Source organism: Astatotilapia calliptera, chromosome 18, assembly GCF_964374335.1.
Source record: "Astatotilapia calliptera chromosome 18, fAstCal68.1, whole genome shotgun sequence".
NCBI lineage: Eukaryota > Metazoa > Chordata > Actinopteri > Cichliformes > Cichlidae > Astatotilapia > Astatotilapia calliptera.
The window spans coordinates 8568139-8577326 of record NC_137439.1 but is presented as its reverse complement, the minus strand read 5'-3'; the positions used below and the strand labels follow the sequence as shown (position 1 = coordinate 8577326).

Below are 9188 nucleotides of genomic sequence, written 5' to 3'. Positions count from 1 at the left end.
TTTAGGAAGACTGGTCAAAGAAACTTCTACTGAAAAAGGATACGTTTTGAGACTGGTGGAACGAATGTAGCTGGAAAACAAAAGGAGGGGAAATGATTTTGGCTAAAACCTGTTATCTCCATACAGGAAAGCTGGGTGTAAAACAGCACTTCTTTAGCTGCACTCAGATTAAAAAACACTCCACATGTGGCTGTTTTTGAGTGGAGGAGGGGAAGAAAAGTTTTGACAACTGCTTGTTGTCGCTGAAGTGTATTCAGTTGTAATAATTACGCTCTGCAAGATGCAGGGAGGAGTAGCTCCCTGCATCTATGACAGGACAGTGTTTGGTGTCTTATGGAGACGGTTTATACCATCTGTGTAACCTTCTAGATTTAGCTGAGACATTGCCGCGTGGACCTCAAGATGTTCATCCTTTGACCTCCCACCAAAACTGGACACGAAATGGGGAATAAATACAGCAAAAAGATAAATACGTGTGTTTACCTAAATTAAATTTTGCATTAATTCTAAATTAAAAGTGTAGCCACTTTTTTTTTATTACTGTGTAATAGTTGGTCAGTTTTTAAAAGGACAGTTTTGGGGCTCCATCAGTGGACAAGGTACTGGATCATTCCTGGAGAACTGGGGCACAAATGGCTGGGCTCTGATACGGACGGAGACGGGACGTTAATGAGATCAGTTTTGGATTGACTGCATGATGTAAATGTATGTGTGATTAAATAATTATGAGGAAAAAAAACTGCCCCCTCTGTGTTCTGTCATTTGACTCTTGTGAATGTGGAGATGGGTTTCACGTGCCTGTTTCTCTTTTACGTACATACACTGGTCGACTACTTTTTTTTTTTTTTTTGGTTTGTGGCTTTGTTCTGAGAACTCTCCTGGAATTAGAGATGGGGTCTTCTTTCATGCTTTAACACAGTCACTTCAAGCAAATCCAGGTACATATAAAATATTTCCCCAGTCTTAAGTGGAGGGATTTGCCACTGAGTGGCATCAGCCCACTAGATGGTTTTACAAAGTGTGAAAATTGCTGTGAGGAAAGCTGCAGTTAGCTAACACAGAAAGACAGCAACTCACACCTACAGCCATTTTAGAATCACCAATAAATCCAATTTACAGTCATGGCAAAAAGAAAGTACACCCTCTGTCAGTTCAGGTTTTACATATAATTAAAGAAGGGCGTAAAATTTGGTGAATACGACCTCAGATGAATGAAATACATGACGTATTGCATGAAGATGAAGCCAAAGTGCAGAAGCAGTACACCTTACTGCTTCATCGTGAATTAAGAGGACAAGTAGCATGTGATCATTTGCAAGTGTGAGCGCCTTGACTAAAGCAAAGGTCTTGGCAGTTTGCTGGTCTGAAGCATTTAGGTGTGTGTAAACACAAGGCCAAGGAGGAGAGGGACCAGCAGTGGTCTTAGAGAAGCAACTTGCTGCCCATTATATTTAAGAACTGACAGGGGATATACTTGCTGTCCTGATGACTGAACCCATCTTTGAAAAGTTTGCAAACACAGAAAAGTGCCAGTCGGCTGGTGGATTCAAACCTGTGTGCAGTGTGTCGCCCAGCACAACAACTAAAACAAGTGAAAATATAGGACATTTTCTCAGTATGCCGGGGATGTCCCAGCCACAGTGGGACACCTGATTCCCCCAGACTCAGGATGTTAAAGTTGTAAATAGTAAAATTCTATTGTTTCTTGGCCATTGATCAGTGGTCATGACAGTCTGCATGTTAATGATCATGAAACTGACCTCATGACCCCATTGTTAATCAGTGGTGCTAGGTTTGGTCTTTATGCAAATGTACTGTTTATAAAGTTGGGGAAACCTGCAGTCGGCTGAGACTGAAGAAGTCACTTTGATGAGTAATGAAACATTTCTCCCACTGAAAACACAATGTCCAGATCAGCAGAATCAACTTTCTGCGATACTGTATCTTTACAAAACCTTTGCAGTTTTTGTGCTTTTGTAGAGCCGCTGTGATCCATGCATACTAACAAACCTGTAATAACTCCTGAGGGAATACTGATGCTTTTTTCTTTTTAAATAGATGGTTCATTAAAGGCTCATTTGAAGTAAAATCTTGGCCAAATATGCCTCATAAACATCAATGACTTTGATTTCTGCTGTTGCCTCAAGCCATGGGTGTCAAACATGCAGCCTGGGGTCCAAAATGGCCCACTAAAGGGTTCAAACTGGCCAACTGGATGAGTTTGTCTTTATAGTGTTTATAAAAATAAGACAAAGTTAAAAGTAGTGTAAAACTTTTGATGTAGAACAGTGCAGCTTTTGGTCCCATTTGTAGATGGTCTGTGAATTGTAACACACAGGGAAAGGAATGGGCATTTTGTAAACCGTAAAATGATAGTTGATTGATTGTTCATTTGCTGGTCACTCACTTGACAGCACATTGGGCTGATTAGCACATTGTATGTGTGCCATGAACTAAAAGTTTTTTTTTCGTTTTAAAAGCAGACACAATTACGCACAATGTATTTGCAGTTCGCGGTCATCACCGCCAGGTTGCGCTAAATCCCCTTTTGTGTCCGGAACACCTGAAAGTTCGAACCATGTGTATAACTCACAAACAAGAGAAGAGGTCTCACTACGATAGCTAGTGATTAGTCATTAGCCACTTACAACTACAGCATTGCCTGATAAAATAGTGCTAAGTTTAATTATTTTGTTAAATGTGCATGTACAAGACCGGTGACTATGGTAACTTACAATTAGTTAAACCGGAAAGTTTTATTTTTGTGTTTTCCGGAAAATATATAGAATAGCACGTCTTGTCTGCATAGACGATCTTTGCTTGAAGGTAGTTGCGAAGTTCTCGGGGCAAGCGACTCCACGGGAGCGAGCACTGCTGTAGATTACACACCGGCTAGGGAAGAGCAGGACGGACTGGAACGCCGCTCTCCGACAAACCTGACAAGTAGGGAAATAGTTTCACATGGTGGTCGGTCGACGGGGAAGTTTACTGGGAGTTTAACTACACCCGGGAGCACCGTCGTGTCGGTGTGTTCCCCCCTGGGAGCAAGCGGAGGAGGTAGGTGAAGGTGCGTATCTGTGCCTCAGTGCGGGACACTGAGGAATGCTGTAGCCCTGAAAGCTAATTAGCTAGCTAACGTTAGAGGGCAGATTAAAGCAAGACCGAGGAGACCTGCGAGCTGAAACTGAGAGTTAAGACCACAAAACGTGACGTTAAGGTGAAGGTTAAAGCTCTGAACCCACAAAAGAGCCCAAAGCTACTTTCAGACCTAATATATATTAAAAAAAAATCAGAGAAACTTGAATCCTTTTGGGAATACCTTCTAAATTAGCGTTAAGAAAGCGCAGAAATCAGTGTTTACTTTTCTAAGGAGTGTCTTAAACAGATGTGTTATAGTACTTTTTGACTGGCAGGGTTAACCTTATTACCTGAGAGCAGTGAAATGGATCTGCCATAGAGCAGAAATCCTCCCGCTCACACTTTTTTAAATATATGAAATAGTGATAAATGGCTTTTTAAAGTTGATCTGATCCTCGTGGTTTGAAAGCTGCCGTTTAAATCACAGTAGAGCCTATAATCATCACCTCAACGACACAGTCCTATCATGAATTATAATGAAGAACCTTTAATTGTTTCAAAAATGTTCATTCTCTTAAGTTTTGAGGTGATTTAGAAGCAGATGTGTCTATGCCATTAATGAAAGTCTTTCTGACCTTAAAACTAAACCTGTACTTTTTAAAGGGCATAAGTGAGTGTCAGTTGAGCAAGTAGTTAGTTATTTGAGAGTTTGGATACTCTCCCCCAAATCTGCTATTTATGAAAATAAAGCAATATTTGTTTATGAAGTGAAAAAGCAACCAATTTAAAGAGACTGTTAAAGCAGTTTTACTGTTTTTATTTACTTTATTTTTGTAATGATGGGCTTGAGAAAACCTTGCTGGTGACAGAGCTTCACGTGGTGAACAGAAGAGAGATTTTCTATAAAACCTCTTGGTCTTATTGTGGCCAGCATGCCTTTAACATGTTCTTTATTTGTGTTTTGCTTAAAATGTGTACTCTGATTTCTTTCTTTCTCGATTGAGGGAGCTGCAGCTGGCCGTAGTTGGTCGAAGTGGTTCAGGCTGTGGCTTTAACAGTGATAGGGTGGGGGGATGCCGTGGGGAGCTGATTTTGATTTCTCTAGAAGAAAATTATGGTGAGAGCCAGTGTCAAAGTAGGACAGCCAGTGCTGGATCCAGGCTGTTTGAGGCAGCTTGGGCCTATATTTGGTGGCTTCTTTGTGCACGGGGCACAGTGCACTGCTTCTGCTTGTTACAAATAGATACATCGAGAATTAGTTTTACACATTAAAGGGTCTATTTTATGTCCTCACTTTTCCCCCACTCTGAAACTATTCTGACTTTTGTTTGTGAGCTGTTTGCTGGTAACTGTGGTTTTTCTGCTCCAAACAAGTGAAAAGCAAAATATAGATATGGGCAGTATAAACATAACATTGACACATAAATCTGGACACAAACAATTGCTTATTTGATAGAATTATGGTTCATTTGGAGATGTGTTTGTGGTCCTCTGGTGAATGTAAAGCCAATATTTTTGGTTCCTACCGACTCCTGAGGGAAATGTTTGGCTCTGTAGCGAATAACATTTTTACTACTTTTTGTTCCACTGGGTTGCTTTGTGTGTCTGTGAGTTTGTTTTTCTTTTTGTGTTTTGTGGTTGTTGTTTTTTTAAGCTGTTTGCAGTGGCTTGAAATGGGACATTTAAGAGCCAGAAAGCTAAACAAAGAGCTTGACAACTAAGAGGAACCACATACATCATTTAGATGATAATTTAGATAATTAAAAAAAAAAACATGGTCGCAGTAAAGATTTACCAAGGGTCAAACTGAACCCAAATCCCTCTAAAATATCCAAACTGCTAAAGCTTTGCTTTTAGCTTCTTCTTTGCTAACTTACCTCTCCATTTTGCAACCATCGTTCTGCAGCTAACAACACAGAATTTAATTCAATAGATGGATTCCTTAAATAAGCTCATTGTTACCAGTCTAACTTTGTGAGATGGGATCAGACTGATATTGGATCCAAATATCTGATATGTGGTGCATCCCTGATTATCACCATGTTTTTAAGAGTATTAGCTATGTGTCTCTTCTAGTGGTGAAGTGGGTCTGGACATAAATGTAAATACCCATACCCCATTTTAACAAACTGTGCCTGTAAACAGGCAATCAGGACGTCTATAAGGTTGCAGTGTCACAGATATGCGGTCACTGCCCTTAGCCTTGGTCTTGCCAAAGAGACTGACCATCCAACCTTGAGCAACTTCCTCCATGTCCACCCATTATTTCCATCATCACAGCCTCTTTTGCTAGCTGTTGTTGGCAGCAAGAGCAAACACACGCATGTGCTCTTGACATCTGAACAGTGAATGACCCAGTGGAAAATAATTAGTGCTTTTCGAGACTCATGCTAATGTTCTGTTACATCTGATCGGCGCCCACAGGCCAGAGTGATTTGCGCTTTGTGTTACAAAGTTGGATAGTTCTAATAGATGTGACCAAAGTTTCTAATAATGAGGTCAGCTTGTACTACCTAAGAGCCAAAAGCTCGCATTTCAGACGGCTCTAAAAACTCTGAAGTTTTTTTTTCTCTCCTTGGCTCTGAATGATGTCAGTGAGAGCAGATATCTGTGATCTGACATCCCACCCACCTGCTGTTCACACCTTCCGTACTGTGGGGCCACCAGTTGTAATAAAAATACAGATTAAGATGAGGCAGATCACATCCCAGCAAACTAAATGTGGAGCAAAGAGTATGCTTGCATGAGACAAGTAACTGATGCTGAGAGTTCATTGGCAGTTTTTATATCATGCAGAAATGTGGATGATTCGTACGCATTTGTAACCCTTTCGATACATACAAGTGTAAATGACCCCCGTGTGGGGGTTGTGAGACAAATTTCATGCTGCCAGCTTTGCAGATCCACAAATGTAAGCTGTGTCCATCATCTGGGCTTCCTCCGTATTCCTTCCTTAATGTTAGCCTGCTGTTATTGTACAATGGTAAAATTAACATCAACACAACCACAGTGTTTCCACATCTGCAGCTGAGCACTCACTGACTTTCCCCAGCAGAAAAACATTTCAGGATGCAGCAGCAGCTTATTTGATTCATCGAAGCACGTGCTTGTGAGTCCTCAAACATTACACACAAATCACTGCACACATTTGTTAATCTTAGTGTACGCTGGTGGATAATGTCATATGCATTTGTAACCCTTATGAGACATATTTCTCTCCATATTATATATCCAACTTAAAAACCACAAACAAGATGGTTTGTTATAATCAGTATTTTTTTATTTTAATGTATATTTCTCACATTTCCCCTTGCAGTAAGTACATTTATTAAGGATAAATGGAAGCTCTGATTTGTTTTCATGGCCTCATTCATGTCCATTTTTCCTCCTCCAGTGACTGTTAAAACTCTTAAAGTTGTTCATTTTCATAGTGTAGAATACACCCGTTATTACCACATCTTTTTGAGCCACACGATGCTTGTCAGGCTGACGGGATAATGATATTTCTTTGTTCATTAATAAGAGAAAAGCAAACGACCAAAGCTATAAAAATAAATGTCCAACAGCAAAGACTTAAATTGAATTGAACACACATTACTTAAGATGTGGGTTGAAGCTCTGGCTTATTACACCTACCTTTTTTTTTTTTATATATACAGCATAGTCTAAATGGCAAGTCATTTATAGCAAGATTTCATCTCTAAAAGACCAAAGAAAACATATTGAAAGTAAATGTGTTGGCTTTTGTTTAAATATAAAAGATCAGGGGAACGGGGGGGGGGGGGGGTGCACAGTCACCCTAATCATATTTAAAGGCATGGAAGCAGAAAGATTATCAAGTTTAGACCATGATGCTGAATAAATTGAGTAACTTATGTTTCTGAAAAGTTCATGTTCTCAGCCTGTATTAGTGCTTAAATGAGGAAAGTGCGGCTGATTGCCATCTCTCCCCAACCCCGTTCCCTTTAAATACCTCCACAATGGGAATTTGCTTTCTCTGATGAAAATAACTTAAACTAATCACCAGTGGCCCGGCTCTGAATCAACAGTCTGAACTTGGCTAACAAGAGTCATGTGAGACTCGATGCAGAGGAATTTCGCCGCTGCTGCTGCTGCTGCTGGTGCTTCACTCGTCCCTGTTTCAGTTGAAATATTTAATGTGCTCACAATGAGAGAGTATTTGCAGTGTGCTGATTTCTGTTTTGCTGAGGCAAGAGAAACTGTGAGGGTGTGTTTCCTGCATGTGCTGACAGCAGCGGATTTTTAAACATACATATCAGTTCCAACACTTCCACACACTTCAGCCGAGGTCCTGCTTTCATGGGACCCACCCATCCACTCTGTCTCCCACTGCAAATCTTATTACCATCACTCTGAATTAAGGGTCGTCTTCTGATTTTGCTGATTGGACTCTGAGAAGATTTGTTTGCTAAATAGCAGCACTGAAGCTGTAGCTTAATCTTAGTGGGGGATAAGTGAAAGAGACAACAACCCCCAGGTACTTAATCTTCCAAAGACCTTTCCATATGACGAATTGGAGCATTAAGTTGATTGTCTGTTTTGTTTGTAGTCTTCCTCATTTTAATTCAAAGGGTATTTTCAGAACCAACATGCCAGACTCTCTCATAGAGGGATTGCATTTTTGACACCTTTTTCATAATTAATCATCACTTTTTTTAAAGCTACATGTTAAAAAGGAACCCACAAACTTTAAATGATTTGTTGGTTTTTACATGTTTAGCATTGTATGACTTGAGGTTTACCTAACTTAGTAATTAAAAGCTGTACTCTAGTTTAAAATCAGTCTTAAATTTAAAAACAGTGAGAAGGAAACATTCAAAGGTATGTTTTTTCTGAATCAAAATTGTTCTTTCAAGGGTCACTTGGCATATAAGGCCTCAGTGCCACAGGCATAGAGACTGATTAATGAACCTGTTGCAATCTCTGGTTTCTACAGAATTGCTGAGGTCATCTTTAGTTTCCACAGAAGATGGCGACTCTTCAACTACCCACCTAGCAGTAGTGAAACTTGAAAAAGTGTGATGCAAACTGGAAATGGAGAAGGTTTGCCTTCAGAGTCAAATTTGTGTCCTAAAGCTGCATCAAGGGTGTTTCAAAAGGCAAAACTTTTACTCTGAAGGTGAATGGTCTCCATTTCTGGTTTGTGTTGCACTTTTACAAGTTTCACTACTGCTTGTTGAGTAGTTGACAAGCTTTGCGGACAAAATAGCGTCTTCTGCGCAAGAGGTACTTTTTTGGTACCTTGGCTGAGGTTCCAAGTGAGCCGAGTCATGAGAACGACTTCTTCTCAAAACTCAAACTGCCATTTTCAAAACCTAGCAACGAGGGAAATGGCTGCACAAAAACCAATACCGTGGTCTCTGAGTCTGACAAAAAGCCACAGAAAGCGCAGCAGGTATACCACTGCCACGACGTCATGGGACTTTTGGTCACATTGCTACAATGACCCCAAGCACATTAAGGTGGTACTCAGTTGTAATGGAATAAGACCAAAACCAAGTCGAGTAGAGTAAAATCTGAGTAGGTACTAGTGGAAAACAGGCATTTGACTGGTTCACATATATAAGACAAAGAGTCTGTTGTCTAAATTTGTTCCTGTTATTTCTGGCTGATTATGAGCAAAAATGTGTTTCATGCTTGAGTAAATTAAACCTCACATTGGAAAAACAAACTGGTTGAGATTAGATTTTTATGACCCATGTGGTTTTTCTTTGAGGGAAGACCAAAACCCTGCAAGGGGTGGAGGGATGGCAGGAAATTAAATCTCATCTCACTGTCTTGAGTCCCCAAACCTTCCAGCCACTGTGATTATTTCACTGGGCAAACGATGCTTGTAGAGCCCCTTAATATTAGCAGGTTAGGCACGCCATTTGCTCAGTTATTCCCAGAAAGGCGGTCGTGCATCTGAACTCTGTGCAGACTACAGAGTTTTTTTGTTTTTTTTATCTGACTCCTGTTTAGTGTTGACTGTTTATTGTTCTTTTTTTTTCTTCCTCTCCACTCTCTCCAGCCATAACTGGTTGTGCCAGGTTGACTGCCCACCCTGAGTTTGTTTTTTTTTTCCCTTCACCACTATCACCAAAGTCTTG

The 9188-nt window shown here is 40.3% G+C and overlaps 1 protein-coding gene across 11 annotated transcripts in view; it reads left to right on the top strand.

Annotated features, from left to right (window-relative positions):
* The first annotated feature begins 2870 nt into the window (after nt 1-2870).
* Nucleotides 2871-9188, top strand: part of LOC113009932 (rho GTPase-activating protein 12-like) — a 60989-nt gene continuing 54671 nt past the window's right edge. For 10 of the 11 annotated variants that reach the window (XM_080293153.1, XM_080293151.1, XM_080293152.1 and 7 more), the window contains exon 1: nt 2871-3067. The gene's annotated coding sequence lies outside the window, so the exon portion shown is untranslated. The remainder of the gene's footprint in view (nt 3068-9188) is intronic. The other variant, XM_026148607.2, reaches the window with a different exon arrangement.